Source organism: Suricata suricatta, chromosome 1 (genome assembly GCF_006229205.1).
Source record: "Suricata suricatta isolate VVHF042 chromosome 1, meerkat_22Aug2017_6uvM2_HiC, whole genome shotgun sequence".
Classification (NCBI taxonomy): Eukaryota; Metazoa; Chordata; class Mammalia; order Carnivora; family Herpestidae; genus Suricata; species Suricata suricatta.
The window spans coordinates 183,935,374-183,960,938 of NC_043700.1; the positions used below are offsets into that span (position 1 = coordinate 183,935,374).

General features: G+C 41.3%; 1 long non-coding RNA gene across 1 annotated transcript; it reads left to right on the forward strand.

Moving 5' to 3' along the window:
- The first annotated feature begins 3,309 nt into the window (after positions 1–3,309).
- LOC115285997 lies at positions 3,310–17,067 on the forward strand. The gene is made up of 4 exons (XR_003905807.1): positions 3,310–3,502; positions 11,089–11,289; positions 15,157–15,212; positions 16,916–17,067. It is a non-coding gene; the product is annotated as an uncharacterized LOC115285997 (long non-coding RNA).
- The last annotated feature ends 8,498 nt before the right edge of the window (positions 17,068–25,565 follow it).

Sequence of the window (25,565 nt, forward strand, 5' to 3'; positions counted from 1 at the left end):
GGTGCCACCGCAAAGGAGCTGCTTCTCATTCTCAGTCCTGGTGTATTCCCACGAGCGCAGAGGTGCCTGGGTCAGTAATTCTTCCCTCCAAGAAATGAGTTTCCTCTAAAGGGTTCTTCCTGGTACCCTGGCAGGTGGGTGGGGTCACCTGCTATTATCCTACCCCACCTTACAGAACACCAGCCCCAGTGACTGAAAATTCATGTTACAAAATCAGCGGATACTCTGTAAAAACAACCATGTGGGGACAAAAAGGCTGGAGAGCATGTATGCCAAAAGGCAGGAACTGTGTTCGGGTTTTGTGTTTGATGGTGGATTTTATTCTTGCCTCTATGTTATGTGTTTTCTTTGGTTTTGTTTTACGAACTTTAAAATTATATCCAAAAAGAATTATCTTTGAATTATATTCAAAACAGATAGCCTGGGTCTCATTTCTAGGTCACAGCACAAGAAACCCACCTCCCAGGTGGAATTGGTCTTGGTCTGTAATATATTAGCAGAGGCTTTATTAGGAAATCGTAAGAGCACACACTGAGGTCTCTAGAAATAATAGGTGATTTCCCTGCAAAGGCAAGAAGCGTTATCCTGAATCAGCCTACTGAATCTGCTCTTTTCCTTTTTATGGCACTCATTAGGGTGTCTGATTCGTGGTGTTGCCATTTCAGAGAGTGGGAGGACATTCGGCAGCAATGTTTGTGATGTGGCTGCAGAATTCCCTGCAGGCTGAGGGTCCCAGAGAGCTGTGTGTCCGGCATACAATATCCTTTGTTTAAGCATCTGCATCTTTCCCTCCTGCAGGCAATCAGAGCAAGGAGGCACTCACGTTCCCCACGCCCTGAGCCCAGGGATCGAAGCACAATTTGGCGTCTTTGTCATTTTCAAAAATCAAATCTGCCTAGGGACCAAGTTCCAACAGCAGCTGTTTTTGCTTTATGTTTTATTTAAAGACATTTAATTTTGAGCCTTGCGTGTTTCCAATTTTTCTTTTTTTAATTTTTTTCAGAGCAGCCTATGTGCATGTAAAGAATACCATAGATTTATGTGTAGTAATCCTTTTATTGGTGGTCAGTGCTTTTTAGGATAAAATCAGAATAAAATTGCAATAGTTATTCATGATTTTTAAAATTATTTTACTTAAAATAATAGGAACTATACACCAAATATATAAAATACTTACTCTGTGGCAGACTTCGGGCCAGGTGTTTTACATACATTTTCTCATAAAGCCTTACCAGGATCTTAGAAAGTAGACAGAGAAGTTAATGCCCATTGTATGGGTGACGTCACAGAGGGACAATGACTTGTACAAGTTCTCATGCCCAGTCAGTAGGAAGCTGAGACTTAAAAAAATTTTTTTAATGTTTATTTATTTTTGAGAGAGAGTGAGGCAGAGGGAGAGAGAAAGAGACAGAGAGTAGGGGAAGGGCAGAGAGAGGAAAACACAGAATCAGTAGCAGGGTCCAGGCTCTGAGCTGTCAGCACAGAGTAGGATGCGGGGCTCAAACCCACCAACCTGGAGATCATGGCCTGAGCTCAAGTCAGAAGCTCAACAGTTTGAGTCACCCAGGTGCCCCAAAGCTGAGACTTTAACCAAGGCGTGTTTGATGTTACACAATATACATGAAATATAATCGACGTGATATCACATACGTATATATATGTATTTACCTGTATACATTTTCTCTGTACATGACGCTCAAACTTTCAAATGACGTTTCCTCTCTTTCTCCCTCTTCTCTTTCAGTTTTTCTACCTCTCAGTCTCTCTGCTCCCTTTAATTGTTGCCCAGCCCGGCTTGCTGCACACAGACTGTGGCCTGTGTGAGTGCAGCGTCAGACCGACGCACGTCCTACATGCCTCTTACAGATCACCCAGGCCCAAAGGGGACGGAGCCTGTGACCCTGACGGCCGCCGGAGCGGGGTTCCGTCCTGCCCCCGCTGTCTGCTGGGGGCACGTCTTCGGGCACGACCCGCAGATGCCGGCAGCCTCGGCTTCCTCATCTCTCGCTGGTTGGTGCTCACCAGCGTGGGCGGCCTATGTGCCCACTGTGACCATTGAACGTGAGAAGGGCTGAGAACGTCACTCTGCCGTCTCCTTTGGGGCCTCTGTGATGAAGATTTATCTTTAAGGAGAGACAGCAAAGTAAGAAAAATAGGAACTGCCACAGAGCTAGAATCCCAGAAGAGCAGGAGTCAGAAAAGGTCACATGGGATCCAGGAGGACTCCAGACACCGCTGTGAGTCACCATCCCGAGGCGGAGGCATCTGGTTTTTCCAACTCCAGGAATTCGTCATGAAAACAACATCACCACCCTCTGCTTCTACTTCTATCAAACCTGCCATTACTGATTAACTTACATCCATATATATATATATACACACGTTTTAATCTTTATTCATTTTTTGAAAGACAGAGAGACAGAGCATGAGTGGGGAGGGGCAGAGAGAAAGGGAGACACAGAATCCAAGGTTGGTTTCAGGCACTGAGCTGTCAGCACAGAGCCCCACGGTGGGGCTGGGACTCCTGAGATCATGGACTGAGCTGAAGTCGGATGCTTAACCCCTTAACCTGACTGAGCCACCCAGGCGCCCCAGTAATTAACTTATTTCTATTCCTGTCTCTGCCTTGTGGCTTTTGATACATTGTTTCTCTTTGCCCACTGTCTTCTCTTCTGAGTTCTTCTGCTTTTGTCTCTGTTACAGATCACTGACTATTTCCGTGGGTCTCACACTCAAACTGCCAAGGGAGAAGATTTAGTTTGTTAGCAGCAGTGTTGAGCTGGTAAATGTTCAAAAATGGGCTGTCCATGGGAGGTTTGGGTGGGGGAAGCTCTGATTTGTAACGTTTGCCAATTTCCATGGTGCAAACAATCCCACTAAGGTTTATTTCAGCTACCAATACGATGTCACCTGACTCCCCAAACCCTGAAAATGTAACTGAGAACCAGTAAGAGCCAGCTCCAGGATATCACTGTCACTCCTGTGTGCCACTGCATAGTTTCTGGTCAATTTAGGGATCAGCTGGTCTTGACCTGGGTTCCCAACCTGGTCCACGTAGCTGTAACCAAGGCATTGGGCTCAGATATTTAATCTGTTTTAAAGAGTTCTGTCACATGTAGGGTTCCCAGTTCATCATAAACTCCCTAACATAAATATTACTTAACTATCATTTTATAGATGTCTCTGAGGCTTTAGTACATGAAGAGGAAAGATATAAAATGAAGATAAATAGATACAAATTAGAAAATGACTAATGATACAAGAGCAGTATAAAAAATAAGCAGTGGGAGTTGAGAGATAATAAATGTCATTTTCAGATGGAAGCAAATCAGAAAGACTTTGGATTACATAGAATTTGGACTGAACCTTTAAGGATGGCGGGATTTGGGAGCCTTAGAAACAAGGAGGGGAGTGGGAGTATTCAAGACACAAAGAAGCGTGGACTGGAGAAAGCATGGAATAAATACAGAGTCAGTGACACTTCATTTAATTGGAGCAAAAGGTATGTGAAGGGGAGGACAAGGTGATCATATTATCAAAGAATGCTGTAGAGGACCTTGTGTGTCAAAATAAAGTGGCTGTGCACTGCTTTACTTTGTTGCTGTCACCAAATGGAAGCGAAGTGTAAGTTTGTTATGGTTATTTTCAGTATCATTGCACGGGTCTGTTGGAATAGAATTTGCAAAACATCTGATATTATCATGATGCTAAGTCACATAAATTGGTTCTATACCCCCTCCGTTCTTTTAAATAACTGATGCTACTATTCACATTAACTTTCTGTACTGAATATTATCAAGATAAGCCAGATGGATCACTAGTGGGAATAAGGCTGGGATGAATCTAGAGACCTGGGTTCCAGTCTCTGCTTTGTCACCAACTCAAGGAGGGACCTGGAGAAAGTCATTTCATTGCCAACCTTGGCCTGTCCTCACATCTCCAATCTTGCAGAGTGGTTATTTGATAGTTGCTTCCCTAGCTTTTCCAAGTCTGTAATCACATACACGTGACCTCTCCAAATCATTTCAGATCAAGTCATTCATTATTTGAGTACTGGCAAAGGGCAAAGAACTCTGTGCCCTTGGCATAGATAACCTTCCTTTCTTTGGTGGGAGAGATTTGCTGCTGGAAGCACTGTCCAAAGTTCATATGTGATAGGGCATGAGAATTCTGGTTGACTGAGTTTTCCTGTTAAAGTGAAGAATAACTAGAGAAACTTCTTTAAACTCTTGCTGTTTGCAGTGTGTCTCATGTGTTCTAGTTAACTTTTTTTTAAAAAAATTTTTATGTCTTTTATTTGTTTTTGAGAGACAGACACAGTGGAAGCAGGGGAGGGTCAGAGAGAGAGGGAGACACAGAATCTGAAGCAGGCTCCAGGCTCTGAGCTAGCTGTCAGCACAGAGCCCGATGCGGGGCTTGAACCCATGAACCGTGAGATCACGCCCTGAGCTGAAGCTGGATGCTAATGGACTGAGCCACCCAGGCGCCCCTCTAGTTAACTTTTTTGACCCAAGAAACACAACTTTTAAAAATAGGAAACTAACCATTAAGGACAATATACATGACTGTCGCTGAAAACTAACAATAACAATAATAATGGATATTACTTATTGAACATTTCTTCTCTGCCAGGTACTGACCTGAGAGCTTTATATGCATAACCTCTTTCAATATTGCTAAGAAATGTAAGAGCCAGGCTAACTATTCAAGCACCTTGTAGTGAGTCAAATGGTGATTCCCTCAAAAGATGTCTACATTCTAATCTTTGGAATTTATGAACGAGAATAAATGTGATCTTATTTGGAGAAATATCTTTGCAGATGTAATTAAGCTAAAGGTTTTGAGGTAGAACATCATCTGGATTTTCAAGATGGGCTGTAAGTCCAATGACAGATGTCCTTATAAAATCCAGTCTCTGGGGGCAGAGATTGCAGTGATGTGGCTGTGAGCCAAGATCTGGAGGAGGCTGGGGACAGACTGTCTCATAGAACTATCAGAGGGAGCTGACACCTTGAAATCAGACTTTGGGCCTTCAAAACTGTGAGAACGTAAAAGTTTCATGTTTAAGCCACCAAGTTTGTGGTAATTTGTCACATTCATTCAGGAATGAATACATATATGTGGGTGTCAGGATGGCTGAGTGGTCTAAGGTGCCAGACTCAAGAAATGAATACACACACACACACACACACACACACACACACACACACACACAGAGGGTCAATTTAAAAAAATAGAACGGTCTATTAAACCTACTTCCGATCCCATAGTTGGTAAATGACATTGCAGGAGACTAACCCAGGCAGCTTTAGAGCTTGTTTTTGATATTAATAGAATGTCTTCTTTATCTTCATAGAGATGTAGAAACTATCAGTCATGGTACACTCTGAACTCTTTGATATAATGAGACAAATGTAAGATGCTTTAGGAGTACATCGGGGTACAGGTGACCCAGCTTTCACAGGGTATTAGCAAAGGAATCTTAAAGAAGATGATGATAAAGGGCCAAGTTTCAATGATGAAGATACTTTTCCAGCAAATAAAGTGCAGAAAGTTTTCCAAGCAGAGAGATTAACCAAGGAGGATGAGAAAGAAAGAAGCACCTTTTGGGAATTACAGTAGTTAGATGTGGTCCTGAGGCTGATGGTGGGTCTTATATACGAAGCTAAGCAATCCTGGTGTCCTCAGGCGTTTGGAGAGGTGGGGTAAGTTGGTACATGCTGAATGTATGTTCAGACAAGTCTCTTACAGACATATAGTGGAGAGCGCCCTGGAGGACAGAAAAGAGGGGGTTGACACGGAAGCAGATTGGGATGCATGTTAGAGCACTGAAGATGGTGATGGAGAGGAGAAAGCACACTTAGCAGACATTTTTACACGGGGACATGGGTAGATTTCGATGGCCAGTGGAATGTCAAGGGCAGGAAGGACAGGCATAGTCTGCCTTGTGGGTTTCAGGTTTGGGGAAACTGATGATGGTGTCATTGGCTGGTACATGAAATAAAGGAGGTTCACACTCTGGTGTAGTGGCAGGCATGGGGTTGGAGGCAGAGGGTACTGATGGCTGAGGACCTCCCGTGGTTTTTATTCTGAATGTACGAACATCTGCACAGGGCACATGACTTTACAATCACTGTGGTGGTACATATTGAATTTGCAGTGTTCTCTAGGAGAAGGAAGAAGGGAACCAACACTGACTATATACTATGGGTTGGGTGTCTAACTTACATTATTTTAGTCAGTCCCCAAAGTAAAACTTCCAGGTAAATGTTATCCATATTTCATGAATGAGGAGGTCAATTAAAATGTTAAAATGATTAAGTAACTGGCCCAATGTCATAGGATTAGTCAATGTCTGGGGAGCCAAGATTTTAGATCTTGTCTTCTTTCCTGCTGCCTTCTGGACATAGAGGTAGAGTGCTTTTTGAGTCACATCTTCCCCATTTATTAGCTGTCTGACCTTTGGAAATTTGCTTAACCACTCCTTGCCTTAATTTTAGCAGCTGTCAAAGGAGATAAAAATAATAGTGCCTGTTCTCCTTGACTCAAATAAGAGCCTATGACTGAAATCTCTGCAAAATACCTAGAAAAATATGAGTAATTATTTATGTGATTAGCCTAGACTTTTTAAATTTTATTTTTTGAGGTTAATTTCTTGACTACAGCAGATTTTCTTGTGATTTTTCTAATTTCCCCCTAATAGTTTAGTAGCGTTTTTTTGGTAAATAAGAGTTTTTAAATTTGGGCTTATTTAAACATTCTTCTTCAAATCACTCCAAGCAGTTGCTAAATGTGTTTCTCTAAAACCCTACAAAATCCACTCCATTGATAATGGCTTTTTGTTGGCTGTGTAGACACCAGATCTATCTGTTTGGCTTGTGAAAGGTGTTCAATGGCAAATATACCCTCTGCTGAATTTAGAGCTGATGTTAGAAGAAATGTGCAGCATCTCAATTGGTCAAAACAGTTTTGGGTCCTTTTAAAGTACTTAGTAGGTGTGGATCAATTCCCAGTCATTCTGTAAACTCCAGGGTCTAGCACAGCACCATGTTTTCAGTGCAGAAAACTTGGGTATTTACTTGATGCTCTACAACATATAGTGTGCACTGGTTCATTCCTGACCTTTGCCCAATTCTAAGACCAATTTTTTTGCCACAAGAAGTCCAGCATGGGGGGAAAAAGAAAGAACTGTAAAAACAGCCACACAGCCATATATAAAAGATAGTAGTACTTTTCAAAGGCATGGGTGTATGTGTGTGTAACATAAAGTAACACTACCTTTAAAAAATTGTGTGAAGAGGTAACATAGAAAACAGCAGAACCGTTGAGAAGACAGTTGTGTAATTAGCAGAACAAATCTCTTTTCTCAGAAGGGATAAATGTCTGCATTACACAACTCTGCCCAAGTCTCTACAAGGGTGATGAAGACAGTAAGGTAGAGTGGAAGGAAAATTAGCCTGGGAATCATACATGCCACTGAGAGATGTGGTGGCAACAGTGAGTGTATCGGGTGGAGGAGTGGTAAAAATGACACACTCTAGATAGAAAAAAGAAATCTTAATCCTAATGCCTCAGAATACATCATCTTAATCTTTTGAGTAATGCCTATTGGATCTTTTGTGGTCAGTTGTCCAAACTTGAACAAATCGCTGAGGCCAGGGTGATAGAATCCTCATATTCGGTGGGTCTCAGTTATTTGTTCACTTTGGTAGTCAGAGTAAGGGGGTGGTCAACTCTTCCTGATTCACAGTGAAGTTGTGCCCCACAAATAGAGGGCCAACAACACCAGCTGTCCACGGTACCCTTATTGCTGGTTAGTCTTAGTGCTAAGGACACCGCAGGATCCAAGGCCATTTGTCCCGTCCTCCTCACTCCTGTGCCAGTGTGTAAATTTTTTGTCATTGAGGACTCTGCTCCCATTTCATCATGTCTAAGGCACCTTCCCAGACAGCTCGTAACCATGAAGGCTGTTTTCTCTGATACAGCACATGCTTTACAATCACCAGTTCACCATAGGCTGCTGAGCCTGAATCTCATCCAATCACTTTTCCAGGCCATTTGCTTCCCCTAATGTATCTCTCATTTCTTCCTTATCCTCCTCCCCATCCCCACCTCAGTTCAGACATTCATTTCTTTTCACTTGGAGGACTGATTCTTAACTTTCTGCCTCCAGTCTAGTTTCCCTTTAATCCCCCATTTCCTTCAGAGTCCTTTTCCCTAAAGCACAAGCTCTGACCATGTTAACGCCGCCTTTGAAAACTGGAGAGGTAGAGTGGAAAGGCAGGGCTGAGTGAGACCGGAATCTCGAATGTGCTCGAGGTTCCTTTCCGAACAGCTGGAAGCACACCTCGGACCCAAAAGGTCCAAAAGGTCTGATGGGAAATATGGAGGCAATCTTACAATCAATTGACAGTGGTTTCAAGAACTGACCAGAACTGGAGTAGGGGGTTGAGGTGGGGATACACAACTACCAAGATTGTTGAGGTGAGAGAACTCCCCAAATGATGGTATCTCAAAGGAAGGAAACACAAGGTTTCTTATGAACAGTCATGTTTTAGTTGGTTTGAGTTATTTTTAAAGAAACTGTCATGGCCCTGCCTGCTGGGATGTGGCGTGCCTTGATTGTGCTTGGGTATCCAGGTAGACCTATTTATTCACTGAGCAAACATTTACTGAATAGCTACCATATGCCAAGCACTGTGTATCAGAGGATGCCCATGGGAGCCTTGGAGGATGGCATGGGAGAAAGGAAAGAGACCACGGTTTTGAGCTTTGTGTTTTCCAATTCATCCAGCTGTGTGCCTTCTGCCCAGTAGGTGTTCAAAATAGGTTTGCTGAATTGAAAACCAGTTTGTGCCACTGAAGCATGTTCCAAGGATTTGTAAAAACTAGGGAAGGAGTAATAGGCATCTTTACTGAACAAACAGTATGCTTTTGGCCAGAAAATGCAACTTTGGGTTTGTTCGGCTTTGCTCTGTCTTGCTTATTAACTAGAAGCTAAAAATCCTTCGATGTGTTTTTTTTCCTTCTTTCCCCTTCTTACTTTCCTCATTTTTCTCTCTGCAAAGTTCTCATTAACACATTTTAATGAGTATAAATGAGGACTCCATGTCCCACGAAAGAGAAAAGCCAAACAGCATGCACAGAGAGAGAGAGATGGAAAATAAGCAATTATCGCTGTGGGTTTTTATATTTCTGGGCCATCCTTGAATCTCATGTTGCTTGCCAAGTCGGCAGAAGATGACTCCTAATTGCATGAGGAAGATGAGATTGGTGATAAAAGCACAGATATAAATATAGATAGGGTGTAGATGTGGGTATCAATAGAGATATAAATATAACATCCCTGTTGTATCTTCAAGTCTGAGCCATTCATTTGACTTCCCTTTGTTCTTCTCTTCTTTGTTATTTTCATATATATCTTAAAAAAACCCATCAGACAATAAGAAATTATTAAATCCATTTTCCTGTCACCCACTGTGAGATCCTGGACTTAGAAAATTTGACTTTGGGTATTATAACCTCTCCGGACAGTTCTGGAATGCTAACACAAAGGTGGGTCTTATGGAACCTCTTATCAGGAATGTCAAAGGGGATTTTGCACAGTACCCGACCCGTCCCTGTCACAGGAGCTGATCTTGTTCCAGAGCCCAACCACTAAGCCCAAGTGAGGCGTTGCTGTCATCGAGGGCACAGGTGGGTGTGACCCCCCCTGATCTACCATGACCCAGTTCCATCTTCTGTTCATTCTTACCACAGCCCTGTGTGGCAGGAATGGATCTCCTTAGACCAGCAGTTTATAGTCTTTTTGAATCTGTGGCTCCCCTTTAAAGTGTTAACATTATCATGCTAACTATACTTTTAGTAGCTATTCAATGAAAAAGTCACAAAGAGCAAAATCTATCCTTAGTTCACTAACTCTTAGGTTGATGTACACAATAATAGCAAAGTGTTAAAAATGGTTAAAGTGTAGGGGGGTGCTTGGGTGGCTTCGTTGGTTGAGCATTTAACTTTGGCTCAGGTCGTGATCTCATGGTTCAGATATCATGGTATGTTGGTTCGAGCCCCACACCGGGCTCTCTGCCATCAGCGCAAAGCCTGTTTTGGATTTTCTGTCCCTCTCTCTCTGCCCCTACCCCGCTTGCATGTTCTCTCTCAAAAAAATAAATAAACATTAAAAAAAAAAAGGTTAACGTGCATCTGGCACTTAGGATGTGCCAGGCATGGAGTCAAATATTTATGGCAATTTTCTTATTTTTATGACAACTTTATGGGGCATGTCCCCTGATCCACTGCATTTTACAGATAGGAATACTGAGCCTGTGGGATAGGTGAGGTAGTGTGTTCAAAGACACACATCTAGCAAGCGACATAACAGGAATTCAAACTTACGCAGTGAGGCTCCAAAAGCCAGCGTTCTTAGCTATGATGTGGTTTAGATGCTCATTTGAAAAAAGTAGAAGACACTTTCGCTGGATTGGCAGATCCTGGTGTGACACAGTAGGACTGTCATGGAATGAATGAGATAATGTACATAGAAAATAACACAGTGCCTAGTGTGCTCAGCAGATGCTACTCCCAAGAATAATGAATATCTTTGACCCTGATCCTCACTGCTCAAAAAAAAATTGTTTAAGTGACCTTTCAGTGATTACTGTAGAGGTTGAGGACCAAGATGCCAACAGCCTTGAAACATGGTGGCCTTGATCACAGGGCGAACCAGCCAGGGTGAGTGGGATGGTGCCGTGACCCTTTGCATTCACATTCTTGGTCCTGAAGTCAGTGTCTTGGCTTTTGGCAGCAGCGGCAGGACCAGAGTGGCCACTTTGGTGTCTTTGGTGACCAGTAATAGCAGCATCATGATCCAGAGAGGAGAAGAGAAAAAAGTAAAAGTGAGGTGATTCACAGAGGGCTTAGGAGACACCCTCCTAGGGGCTGGCAGGACTCTTTTAGGGGCATTTGAAAGGGGTGGGAGCAAGAGGGATGGAAGTCTATGTATGGGTCTCTTTGTCCCAGGCTGGTTCTGGCTGGAGCAAGGTCATTATCACTGCAGTCATCCTTGAGCTTTGCATGAATTTCCTCTTCCAGCTATGCATGGACGAGATGGCCTGAATAGATTTTCTGCTATGGAATGCATATGTGTTGAATGAATTACAAAAGAAATAAAGAAGGAAAGAACAAGAAAATACAAATACACACTTGCCAATGTGTGATTGAGCCCATAAGTAGTAAGGAATTTCTTAAAGGATAAAACTGCAAGCCAACAAACCATGGACTGAAACCAGAGAGGTGAGTAATCATAAGGCAGAATAATCTTGGGTAAAATGACACAACCAGGTACTCAGAGTTTTGAGGATTATTGATCACACAGACTTTGAGAAATAGATCTGGGGTTCATACAACGGGGAAGGTACTGGGCTTAAGCCTTTCTTCTAAACCATGACTCAAAGCGTCTATATGATCAGTGAATAGCTGGTATAAAAAATACTTTTCTGCAACTGACAAGAAAGTATGTTCCTTTCTGCTGTGCCTCTGGATAGAATTCGGTTAGTGTTCATTCCTGTCTCCACTGGAGACGGTTAGCTTGGATTCAGGCCTATTCTCGTGTGAACTTAGGGTTAGTTTGCACCATCCATGGCATCAGGAAAAATAAAGCCAAGACATTAAAATGGCCTTTTTTTGAGAGCAGTCCCTGGTACCCAGAAACACCACATGCAAATTCCCTTAAGGGGTCAGCCACTTCATCTCAGGGCGTTCAAGATGCCCACAGGTTAACTTCAGTCAAATACAAAAACTCCTAATGAAAAATGACCAAATGTTTATGAAACAGGCCATCAGAAGTCATACTCAGCAGAAACAATTACCAGGAGGTTTTGACTATAGAGGTCTTCAGATTTTGGGATTATCAGATACAGAAGATACACTACCTAAGAATATCGTCTTTGAAGAAGTAGAGTATGGAGTAAATATAGCAAGGAAAAAGAGACTATTAATCATGACCAAGCAGGTTTGGCAAAAGAATGGAAGCTGGAGATAAAAAGGTAATGATTGAAATTAAAATCCAGTGGATGGGTTAAAGAAGGGATGAATCACAATGATGATCTGACAGCTGACAGGTATATATTACTGTGGGCTCAGTGCTCTTCTAAGCTCTTTGCAAATATACCCAAAGAAAAAGGGAGCAAATTAGAAGTTAGACAAATTATCTTTAGAGAGATAAAGAGAAAGGAAATGTAACTGTGAACACTATGTCTCAGATTTCTCATGTAGTGTCTCAAACATAAGTTATACAACCCATCTTATCCTCAGTTTCCTCAGATGTGAAGTAGAAATGAAGGAGGCCATTTATCCAGAATGCCTGGTATTGGGTGCATCTCATTGTAGGACTGTTCCTGAAGTATAGGTTTATCAACCCTAACAGAGTAAATAATAACAGAGAGAGATTGGCTTGATCCAGCCTCAATATTTTCTGAGTACATTTTGTTGGGACTTTTTCATGGCTTTTAAAAAATTTGATAATAATGGAGATTTAGAAATTTGGTGTGTATCATGCAATTATAATTCAAAGGCTCATGACAGTTTTTATCTGTCCCAAATCACGTAAATGACCCATAACCCTCATGGCATGCACAGAGGATCCTGCTGACACATCAGACAACATATATCTTCAGTCCATTGGGTCACATTATTCCCACTCATGATGAACCATGGAAAACTCCTACCTTATTAGAAATGATTTAATAAATGGATGATCATTACAAATCCTATTTGTTAGAACAGCTCTATTGTTTCCATGCCTCTAACATTTAGAATCCATATTGCATCTAACCAATAGAGCTGTTCTAACAAATAGAGTATTTCTATTGGAAATACAGTTAATATAGTTAATTGTACATAGTAGGTACATAACAGTTAATACGGTTAATTGTACATAGTAGGTGCTTCTTTATCTTTAGTGTTCCTGATTTGCAAAGAACAAAAAGAAATTCTGGCCTGTTTAATTATAAAAGAAATTCAATAGAAGATGATCTGTGATGGGAAGCTTTGGAGAATGAGCAGGGACCAAAGGAGGCAAGGCCCAGCCACCAGCCCACCACAGACCCATTGCGCTAGGATGCTCACTCTAACAGGTCTGAAAGGGGCACTTCCCCCCACACCACTGGATTCTTGAGTCAGCCTACTTGGCAAATAATTTTCAGTGGCCCCTGTGCCTCTAAATCACTCTAAGGTTCAATGTCTTAAAGGGTGGAGGCTGTGAGCATCCATTTGGTCACTTGTAGGTCTAATGTTGGTGCCCTGAATACTAAAGAATGGTGGGAGTCTCTGTCTTTAGCTTCTGGGCCTGGAGATGCTGCCCTGCTCTTACTTCTCTTGGTATTCTTAGAAAATGGAGGGTGTTCACATCCCTAAAATCAATAACTGGCGGGAGTAGTACTAGGGTTTAATAGATGTAAAATTAAAAAAGAAGTCTCATCTTAGTGAATCAAGTCTTTGTTTTTGGGTTGAATACCTGGGTGTTCTAAGTAATCTGACCTCAACACACCGTTTCTTGGACATCCCTTCAGTAATTTCATCAGTATAATTCAAAAGTTTCCCTATCAAGATTTTTATATGTCATGGTTTGATATCTGCAAAAAACTGATCAGTTATCTTTGGGGTTCCTCTACTGGAGAAAAACAGAGAATCCAGAATGTGCATCACACGAGAAAAATGGAAGGGGAACCAACAATCTTATATGTATAAGCTGTGAAGAAGAGCAATGTATCATTCAATCTATCTATCTATCTATCTATCTATCTATCTATCTATCTATCTATCTATCTACCTACCTACCTATCTATCTATCCATCCATCCATACATCTATCTCATTATAGCACAGAGGAAAAGGAAGTTAATGTCTCTTGATCTGGGAGCAAGAGGGACAATTGACTTAGGATGAATGTAGGGTTTGCAAAGAACTGTAACTGAGCACGAACAGACTGGGGATGATGAGACAGGAGCATGTGCAGAAGCATATGGGGGTGCCACACAGATGGTATTTGGGGAAGTCAGGTATCTAGGGTTATTGGAACTGGAAGATGAACTTCAAATTAAATAGTAAACTCTAAAAACATGCTTCCCTGGAAAAATTTGCTATTCCTCCATTCTGTTTATATTGACAGCCTCCTTAGTCAGAATAGTGAACACTCATGAAGGGCTTACCATGTCCTTGCTTCTGTTCTAAGTGTTCTTCATGCATTAAATAATCTCATCTTCACAACACACTCGATATACTGCCCTAATATACCTGGTCATTTCCATTTTACATATACAGAGATGAAGACATAAGGAGGTTAAATGGTTGGTCACACAATGGAGAGATTTCAATTCAGACAGTCTGACAATTCAGACAGCAGACAGCAGTGATGTCTGCTCTTAACCATGACACTACACTGCTATATGCATAGGGGTATGTCACGTGCTAGAAATAGAGAGGGGGCTATGGGCCTGGTTTTGCTTTGCCCTCATGAGCATACATTCTTGAGAGAGGTATTAAACAAACATCAATAGGTACAAAATTAAGTATAAATCAAGGGGCTCTGACATAGTCTGGGGTGGGAATGACACTGAAGGTCAGGACAGGTATACGTGAGCAGGTGGTCAGTTTTCTGTTGGCCTGTAGGATGAGCAGGAGTTGTTCAAGTAAAGAGGATGGAGGATGTGTGGGGAAGTCTGTTCCTATACTAGGAATCGTCCTTTGTGTAGGTCTTAAGGCAAAAAGGAGTAGGCCTCTTATTCACAGATAAGCAGAAGGAAGGCTGGTTAGGACAGTGTTAGAGGAGTGTCCCTCAGGTCAAAGGTGGTGAGAGGTAGTTACTGCAGGGCCTCCCATGATTTTGATTTTCCTCCTAAGGATAATGGGTAATGGGAATCCTCTTTGTGGTTCTAAGCAGAAAGTTGGCATGAAATATATTTTTAAAAACTCACTCAGGCTACTATTTGAAGAATAGTGTGTGTGTGTGTATGTGTGTGTGTGTGTGTGTGTGTGTGTGTGTGTGTGTGTGTGTGTGTGTGTAGAAAATAATCTACACTCTGGCACTGTTATTCATTTATCCACTGCCATACAGCCGGGAGGTGACAAAGACAATATTTGAACCCAGATCTTTTACTTCCAGGCCCATTGAAGATCTTCCTGTTACCCCCTGCTGTTTCTCCTCTGCAACTACTCCAGGTTGGTAGCAAAACTTTGTTTTGAAAGCGTTTCTCACTTTCCCCCAATGGCACTTTTCTACTTTGAATGATTTTTTTAAAAGCCAAATAGAAAGGGACAGTGAGTCTCTAAATGTACCATCGTTGCTTTTGTTCAGTACAATAGACTCTATATTGCTTTGTCCAGTGCCTACAAAGTGGGACATAGGAGGTTTGTTTTCAAGAAATTAGCATTGTATTTTTCTCTCTTTTTTTTACTCCCAACACAATTTTATCTTGGGGATAAACAGTGTTATTTTCATTCCCTCCATTTGAGCCCCACATTGAACGTTTTCTATTAAAATTTAAATAAGCCTCTTCTGAGACAGATGAAGATGTGAGGCTAAAATGAGCTGATTCACTAGAATTTGTTCCTGAGAATATAACTTATTTTCTCTTACAGCTTATGCAACTCGGTTTCATAATAGAAGTTTTAAGTGGGCCAGCATTGTGTTGTTATAGTCATTTCCTCCGACTTTTCCACCCAGAATAGCCAACTGCAAAGGGGGTAATGAGAGCCACAAATTCTCCCTTCTCCCACCCTGTTTGAGAACCAATTATTATTCCAGGAAATTGCTGGAAACTGAAAGTTCTTTTTGAAGATACATTGGATTCTTCTTGTGTGATCCTCAGTTGGCACACGTAGCAACAAATGCTTTGCTGCTAGCTGATCATCCAAATTGCTCTTTTTTCTTTCATGAAGTTGGACACAGGGCCTGCCAAGGTGGGGATGCATGTGTGGGGTGTGGGAGGGGTGCTAACGGGAGATGGCAGTGGGATCAGCGAGCAGGATGAATGCTACAGTGGAAAAAAGGAGGGACTGGAAATCGTTGGGGAGACAAAGACCCAGAGTACCAAGAGGAGACTAGGTGACTTCTTACTGAGAGGTCTAAAGTCAGAGCACAGAACAAAGGATTCAGGGCCAACTGGATAAGTACAAGCAAAATGTTGGGGGTGCGGGTAGAGTAGTATGAAATAAATTTTGGGTGATTGTGAAGGAAAACATTTCCCAAGGTATGTTCCTTATCAATTGGTGTTCTAAGAGAAAATGGTTGTTTTGTTGAGTAATTTTGAAAATATGTAATGTTGTTATATATTGATTGAAATAATAATAAAAATAATGATAGCAATAAAAAATAGAGATATAGATGATTCCTGCCATAAACCTTATTACCACTCACCAATCACCCATCTTCCTCCACTTCCGGATGCATTGAAAGAATGAATATCTCCTGCTATTGAAGTTAAGTGCAGACCCATGACTTGCTTGGGCCAATTAGCAGTGACATGTGTAATTGCCAGTGTTCATTTCCGCAATTTACTTTTCTCCCTGTCTCTATGGCTGGTGGCATTCCCCCAATGACGGGGACTCCCTACTCCAACACCAACTTATCATGGATGTATAGAATAAACACAAAGTAACTTTTCATTATTCTAAGTCATTGAGATTTTCAGCCTGTTTGTTACAGAAGCATAATCTGATCCTTACTTATAAAATAGCCAACATTTAATGAGTTAGACATCTTTCATAGTATTTTACGTATGTTGACACATTAATGTATTATTACAGTCACTCATATATCTAGAGGTAAATAAATATGGAAGTAAAAAAACCTGTGAAAGATTTTGCAAGTGTATAAAACAATACACAATAGAAACTTCTCATTTATACTTTTCTTATTTTAGGTATGGAACACCTATTGACACCTTGTGGAACACAACCAGATAATGTGGCAGAAAACTCAAGCCTCAAACATGCGTTACTGTCCAGAGCTAGTAAGAGTGCCATGGACCACAGGGAGAATAGAAACCTTACGTAGTGGGTAAACTAGATAAAGAGGTGATTATGCTGACAGCTTCTCTTATCCTTGTTTCCACATCAGAGCTAATCAGATGATTAGCCTCATTAAAACATGATTCTGATGGGGCGCCTGGGTGGCTCAGTTGGTTAAGTGGCCGACTTCGGCTCAGGTCATGCTCTTACAGTTCATGGGTTTGAGCCCCACATCGGGCTCTGTGCTGACAGCTCAGAGCCTGGAGCCTGCTTCAGATTCTGTGTCTCCCTCTCTGCCCCTCCCCCACTCATACTCTGTTTCTCTCTGTCTCTATAATAAAAACATAAAAAAAAAACCCATGATTCTGATGTTTGGCTAACAGAAGTCAAGCAATGAGGAAAATGAGGCCTTGTTATAATGATAGGTTGGTCTTCCTAGAGGAAAACTGCCAGGATGCTAGCTTCTTTCTTAACCAAAACCGAGGGAAAGATAAAAATTTCCACCTATTGAATAGTTAAGAGAGCAGATAGCACTAAGAGCAAGAGATAAGTAAGTATGAGACTAATGCATCCATGGCCACTGTTGCTGTACTGGTCATACTAATATGACTGAGATATCATGTGATGGAGAACGTATGACAAGGAAGACAGGTGTGTGATGGCTCATTTTAAGTGTCAGCTTTATTGGGCCAAGGGGTGTCCAGATCAAACATTATTTATGGGTGTGTCTGTGAGGATGTTTCTAGATGACAGTAGCATTTAGGTCAGTGGACTCAGTAGATTGCCCTCCCCAGTGTGGATGAGCATCATCCAATCCACTGAGGTCCTGAATAGAACAACAACAACAACAAAAAAGGCAGAGGAAGAAGGAATGTACCCCTTTGTCTGTCTACTTGAGCTGCGACATCAGTTTTCTCCTGGACTTGGCCTGGGATTAATGCCATTGACTTCTCTGATTCTCAGGGCTTTGGACTTGGACTAGAATGACACCTCTACCTTTACTGGGTCTCCAGCTTGCAGATGGCAGAATTTAGGACTTTTTCATTATCACATGCATCAATTCCTCTAATAAATATCTTCCTACATATATACATCCTATTCATTCTGTTCCTCTGGAGAACCCTAACATATAGGGTGACCTTGGCACTGTTCTTGAAATCACTGGGTAATCTGAGGTCTGTATTTCCAAACAGGTTAACCAAGGAGACAGTACAACTTTAAGACTCGATGTAGAAGCTGCACAGAAAGGACTCAGGACTCTTGTGTTTATTGTGTCTGTTGCTTGGGACACTCTTGTTCCAGACCTTTACACTTCTAGCTCTTTCTCATCCTTCAGGCCTTCCCCAAAATGTTATCTTCTCAGAGGGGACTTTGCTAATCTCTCAGCTTTGCAGGTTTAAGTCACTATCTCTTGGAACACTCTGTTTTAGTTACACCTCAGCACTCATCACTATGTGATACTTTTCTTGTTGATTTATTTGTTAATTATTTGTCTCCCCTTAATAAGATATAAATGGCATGAGACCAGAGACCTTGCTATATTCATCAAGAAACTCTCAGTGCCCAGAGCATTATCTGACACCTAACAGAAGCTCAATAAGTATGTCATAATGATGAACTGAATGGTTGAATTTCTGAATGAATAACAGGTGCAACAGAAATCAATGAAGCTCATACAGTGAAATGTGAACAAGCTGGACAGAGAGAGCCCCTAGGGTAGTAGCATGGCACCAATAGCAGCAGTCAGAACTAGAGTGACTCTCAGTCCATTGCTATAACGTGGACCAGTGCAGGACTAAGAGTCAGGGTTTCTGGGTTGCCTTACACTGGAAGGTACTCTATTAAAGTTGGGTTTGTGGTATCCACTGGGTGCTTCCACAACCCCCGTGGGTTAGCTCTAGCAAAAGATTTATAATTCTGGATTGTGATTTTTGGTTAACTTATATACTTTGATAACTAGCCCATGTGTTCCTAGAAAGACTATCTTATTCATGACAGTGTCCAACATACAGAATACTTAACAAAAATTTGCAGGATGGGTAAGCAAGTGTATAATTAGACAAATAATCCCTCTATCATCTCAACCTAGTTGTTGACTCTCATATTAATGCATTCCACTTGCAGCTTGAACCTACCCCAGGCTTTGGGTCCAGAATGGTCAATTAGACTTCATTCAATATGCCATATTGGCCACTATTAGTGGTTACGTACAGGACTGTGAACAGAAGGACCTCAAGGCTGGCTGCAGTGCCACTTGGATGTGGTTACCGTGATTGATTAGTAATTTCTACACAAGGAAAGAGACAGAGAGCTGATGGGAGTTCCATGCATTTTCTAAACCAACTTTTTGGCCTCCTCATTAGTAAACAGTGACTGTAACTTGATTCAACTTTGCCCAGTCACCTCTTTGTGGTCCAATTATGTGGTCAAATATTTCAACCAAGCACACACATCATACTTGGTGGTTTTTAAACTTTCCTCCCTGAGTTCTCCTCATTATTGAGGCACTTAATATTTTAAACCATGGGGACAGAAGAAGTACGGAAGAAAGTGGCATGGGGAAGAATGAAAGAGGGACAAGGAAGACAGGAAGAGAGAGTAGATGCAAAGAGGAAAGAAGTCAGGTCAAGCAAAAAAAAAAAAAAAAGAGAACTCTTCAATGTTTATAAATTGTAAAGAGCACAACACAGGAGAGAAAAAGAAGGAAGGGTACGTTAAGAGAATGTCTAAGAAAAGATGGAATGAACAGATTTTCTTGGCGTTAATTCCAAACATAAAACTTTAAAATAGGCCTTAATAACACCTGATTTCTCTGAAGTGTGATGCTGAAATCAGACGCACTTGAGATTTCATTGGTTTTATAGGTTAATGAGTCTGGATTCATTTTTCTTTTTCTTGTTTCATGTTTCCTTTCCTTTTCTGTTCTCTCCTCTTATTTCTTATCTTTTCTCCACCTTTCCTCATATTTTTCATCCTTTTCCTTTTCCCTTTCTTCCTTTTTGCCTTCCCTTTCTTCTTCTCTGCCTCCTTTCTTCCTATCCTCTTTCCTCTCTCTCCCTCTCTCTATGTTTTTCTACCTTTAAAATGTTTTTTTATTTTGAGATAGAGAGAGAGATAGAGATAGAGAGAAAGAGAAAGAGAGAGAGAGAGAGAGAGAGAGAGAGAGAGAGAGAGAGAGAGAGAGGGAACGAGAACACAAGCCAGGAGGGCAGAGAGAGAGAGAGAATCCTAAGCAGGCTCTGTGCTGTCAGCTGGAGCCCAATGCAGGGCTCGATCCCATGAACTGTGAGATCATGACCCGAGCCTATATCAAGAGTCAGACACTTAACCAACTGAGCCACCCATTTTGCTACCATTTATTCATTCTTTCATACTTCCTCCTCTATGTTTTAATTTTGCTTTCTTCATCGACCCATAATATGAGAAGAATATTGTTCTATTGCCAAAAATAATATACAAGAACAAAAGACCATTTCTTAATCTCCACTAGTTCTCAGTTCGTTTGGGAGGACATGATTGGAAACAGTGTATACTTAGAGCTGAAGTGTCTTTGGGCTAAAGAGACATTTTTAGAGTCCTGGGTCTACCACTGGCTGTTTTGTGACTTTACTCTCGAGAACCTTAGTTTCTTCATCTAAAGAATAGGGATAATAATATCTCTGTGGGATATTCGTGAGGCATATGAGATAATGTTGGATATAAAACCTTAATGAATAAATGTCAGTTATATTATTAAATAGTATATAATGAAACCCTCTGGATCTTCACTATTAGAGTAAGATGTTTCATCTTATATCTGCTTAGAATGCTCAGTTCGTCCTTTTTACTTCTGCTACAACATCACATTTTATCCTTGTATTCTCTTCTCCTGTGTGTGCAGTGTGTTATATTTCTCTTTAAGGAAATGGTGTTCCATAATCATGTATGAATTAGGATATTTTTAGCTATTGAGTAAAAAATCAAATTAGAGTAGTTTAAACATTGATAAAGCTTTAGAATTCAACATAGAGAAGAGTTAGAAGGTAGGAGTTTCCAGATTAGCTATTCCAGTTGTCCAAGGAAGTGTTCCCATCACTTCCCTTTGCCATCTTCAGCCTGTTGGCATTCATCCAAGACATGTCCCCTCATGATATCAAGATGGATGGTGTAATACTAGCCCCCTCAATTCTCATACAAGTATATCCAGAAATAAACAAATTTCTTCTCACTTATCTCTTAACTTTTTTTTTCATGTTTATTTATTTTTGAATGAGAGATTGCATGACCAGGAAAAGGGCAGATAAAGAGAGGGCTAGAGGATCTAAAGCAGGTTCTGTGCAGACATCAGACAGCCAGATGTTGGGCTCAAACTCACAAACCATGAGATCATGACCTGAACTGAAGTTGGACGTTTAACTAACTGAGCCACCCTGGTGCACCATCACCTACTTCTTTTTTAAAGGAAAGCAAAACCTTGTATAGAAACCTCCAATGGATTTTCCTTTTTGACTCACTGGCCAGGGTTGCATCACATGGCATTGCTTAAATAAAGCTTGTCAAAAGGAATAGAATTGTCTCTATTGGCTTGAACTGATCAACATTCATTTCTTGGACCTAGCCTGGAGGCATCTTCCTTGAAAATATAAGAAGAGGGGTGCCTGGGTGGCTCAGTCGGTTAAGCATTTGGCTTTGGCTCAGGTCATGATCTCACGGTTTGTGGGTTCGAGTCCTGCGTCAGGCTCTGTGCTGACAGCTAGCTCTGTGCTGACAGCTAGCTCAGATTCTGTATCTCCCTTTCTCTCTGACCCTCCCCTGCTCACACTGTCTCTCTCTGTCTCTCAAAAATAATTAAAAAGCATAAACATTTTAAAAAAAATATAAGAAGATTACCATGAGGGGCTTCTGAGTGGCTCAGTTGGTTAAGGGTCCAACCACTGCTCAGGTAATGATCTTTCAGTTCGTGAGTTCAGTCCCATGTAGGACTCTTAACAGTTAGGGCAGAGCCTGCTTCATATCCTCTGTCCCCTCTCTCTCTGCCCCTCCCCTGCTTGTGATCTCTCTCTCTGTCCCTCTCCCTCTCTCTCTAAGTAAACATTAAAAAGAAAGAAGATGAACATGAAAAAATCAGGGGTTTTCCATTAAAGATGAAGGAAACAGAGTTGGGATTTAACTATGCAATCAAGAATGTCTACTGTAATTCACATTTCTACCTCTAACTCTAGCAGACTGTCATCCACATAGTAGGTCCTTTCCAATAGTTGTGACAAGAAAACACTGTTATTTCTTGTACTTCCAACTGCCTCCTCAAAATCTCCACTTGGATTGCCATCAAATTACCAAGAGCTAGGAAAGAGAAATGGCACAGATTCTTCCTCTCAATCCTCAGAAGGAACCAACCCTACAGAAAACTCAATCTCAGACTTCCAGCCTTCAGAACTGTGATACTGTGTTTAAGCCACTGGTTTGTGGTACGTCATTACAGCAGTCCTAGCAAAACAATAGCCTTTCCATTGTCTGCTAGGTAAAATCCCTGTTCTATATCATGGTGTACAAGGTCATCCAGGATCCAGTTCTGACCTGTATCCTACTATCTTCCACCATTCTGTTCCCTAAACCCTTTTCATAGTTCTTGCAATACAGCTTTGGGGGTGGCATGTATTTCTTCATTTCTGCTCAGATCATATTCTTCCTTTCAGAGTCAGCTCAACTGTCATCTTATGGAGAAGCCTTTCCAATCCTGTCTCTCAGAGGGAGTTTCTTCTCTTCTGTTTTTCCCTTGTACTATGTGCATGCCTCAGTTGAAGCACTACTCCATTGGATTACTTTTGTCTTCGTTTTGTGACTTTGTCTCTCTGTCTAGACCGTGAGAACATTCAGAGAGTAAATGGTTTCCTATTCACTTTTTTCCTTCTAGTGTCAAGCTCAGGAAAGTGAGTTATGAGATACAACAATCTTTGCTGGGGTGTTACTAATCAACTGAGGAGTTGAATATGGCCCAGTTGAAAGTGGCTAGAGTAAGGGTGGTGAGAACTTGGTTTTACGTTTACTCTGCTACTAACTTCCTGGGTTATCTTGGGAAGATTCCTTAACCATTCTGGGTCTCTGCATTCCTATCTTCAAAGTGAAGTGGTTGATCAGATACCCTCTTAGGATTTCTTAATCGTGTCCTATGGAATCTCCCCCAAAAGATACTCTTTTTTGGGACTTTCAAAGGAAGCCAAACTGAAATTATAAATATTGAATGAAAGGATTTCAGGCAGACTTATGTTAAAGAGCAATGTTTCCTAAGTGAAGGGGCTGTTCAAGTCTCCACTTGTTCCTATGGAGCTAGCTCTTTCTTTTGCCTGCTGGGAAGTGTGACTGCAACCCAAGTCCTCAAGGGCTGGGAATGAAGTTATAGTTTAAGTTTTATAACCAGACTCTTTAGGACCACCCTCTCTTTTTCTGGCATGGATTTCAGGGGCAGTTAAAAGGAGGTTACTTAAGGAAATGGAGTAACTTCCAACAAGATACCTGCAAAACCTGAATGGGAAAGCCCCCCAGGGTAGAAGGTGGAGCTTCCCATTGCACTCAGGTCCCTCCTCCTCCTTTCTCAGCACCTGAAATCTCTCCCAGAGCAATAAAAGGCTTATTCAATGAGAGGAGGACCTTTCCATTGTGGAGCCACTTGAGCTCTGGGTCTCTAATGGGGAAACAGGCTTGGTCTGCTGGTAAGCCTAATTTTGTGATAGAAAAAGACAAAAATCTTTATTTTTGCAATGGCACCAAATTGTGTTGGTTTTAGATGAGTTCTCACATGGGAAGTTCTTGGCAGGTTTTGCCCTTTGTGAAAACTCCCTTCACCTCAACACTATTCTTGGAGAGATCCATATCTTGACAGCCTGGAGCAGTTATAAAGTGTTCCCAAGGTCTTTGCAACTAATTTGTCTGAGGTATTTTGTATAGTATTTGATTCACAACTTGTTAGCTTGTGCAAATTGTTTGGCGTCCATGCTACATGGTGGTCTTGATGTAAAATGGGTATAATGATGCCTTATTACCTCTTACATTTTACTTCTTAAAAACCATTCATTTATCTCATGTAAATACTTCAAGTCAATGATGTTACCCCTAGTTTTAAGATCTACAATTTGTTCAAATAAAATATGACTTTAGTGCAGTTTTGCAAAAGAACACTTACTTAATTGACTTCAGAAGGAGAAAAAAACCCCTGTTGAACTCTACATTGGCTTCGGTCTGGTAGTAACAACCCTGGGTTCCTCAAAGGCTGTGGTTTGAATAATACTTCTAGTGACATTTATTTCTAGGTCATACTGCGTCTTTTTTCTTTATATTTGTAGTTTCATTCCCTGCACCCCCTCGATAACCAGGGAAGCTGATGTTATCACATCCACCTACCAGATAAGAAAATTATAACTTGGGGAGGAAGAGCAATGGTTACAAGGTCACCCAGTAGCAAAAAAAACAAAAAACAAAAAACAAACAAAAAAAAACAACCAGAGTCAATGCCTAGAACTAGATCTTCTGACTCTACATCCAGTGGTCTTTTCACTACAGAGGTTAGCCATGTCTTAGAGTTGTTTAATATTTTACCTTAACCCAGAGTAAAAAACATATTAGGTGCCTACTATGAGCCAGCCTTTCTGATAAAGTTGTTTAATTCCCAATCCCTGTCTGGAAGAAGCCCACAATAGAGTAGTCAAGGTAAGATTCCTGCAGAAACATACACAGCACGAAGCAGAATGTAGATAGCTCAGGGGTAAGAAAGTGCTCAGATCATGGAGGGCCTTTGAATGTGTAGCTAAAGAGTTTGGAATTTATTGATAGGCCGTGGGAAACCACAGAAAGTGTTTGTTGAGTGTCCTCAATAAGATCTTCTTAACAAAACAAAACACAACTAATCACAAACAACAACAACAAAAACATGGGAAGAATTGATAGCAAGAATTTGCATCTCTGCTCCCCCCAACTGGAAGAAAAATGGAGGAGGACAAGCAAGATGCAAGGGCCTTTTCAAGGACTCCCAACCAGTTCACAGCCTTCCTCTCCCATGCCCTTTCTTTACTTTCTATTGTGCAGGCATGGTAAAAGTTGACTGGGCAGAAAGAACTGGTGAACCACACTTTATTTCCCTTCTTCTCTAGGTCATTGCATTCAAGTCTGCTGGTTCTTAGAGTCTATTTTAATCATACCTCTTTCCTGCTTGGCCCTTTCACAGTCGCCTAATCTGTGTGACTTGTTTTGGGTGGTTAGCAGACCTGATTCACATAGTGTCTTGGAATGGATTTGCTTGCTGGGTTTTGCTCTCTCCTCTTCGGTTGTCATCATGTAAGCATGTCCAGGTTAGCTCAGAGTGAGACAGAACTGCAAAGTGGAACTGAAAAGAGGGCCAGTACAGGGTAGGGGGGAGAACTGGGCTGTCATTGCAACTTAAGAACATTTAACTATGCCCACACCTACTCTTCGTACAACATCATACTGTCTCTCTGTAGCACCTGTGCTGAATCCCATCCATGTCTAGGGCTACGTGTATGAGTTGACAAACCCTTTGATCCTAGTTATACCCCTCCTTTAAGTATAGTC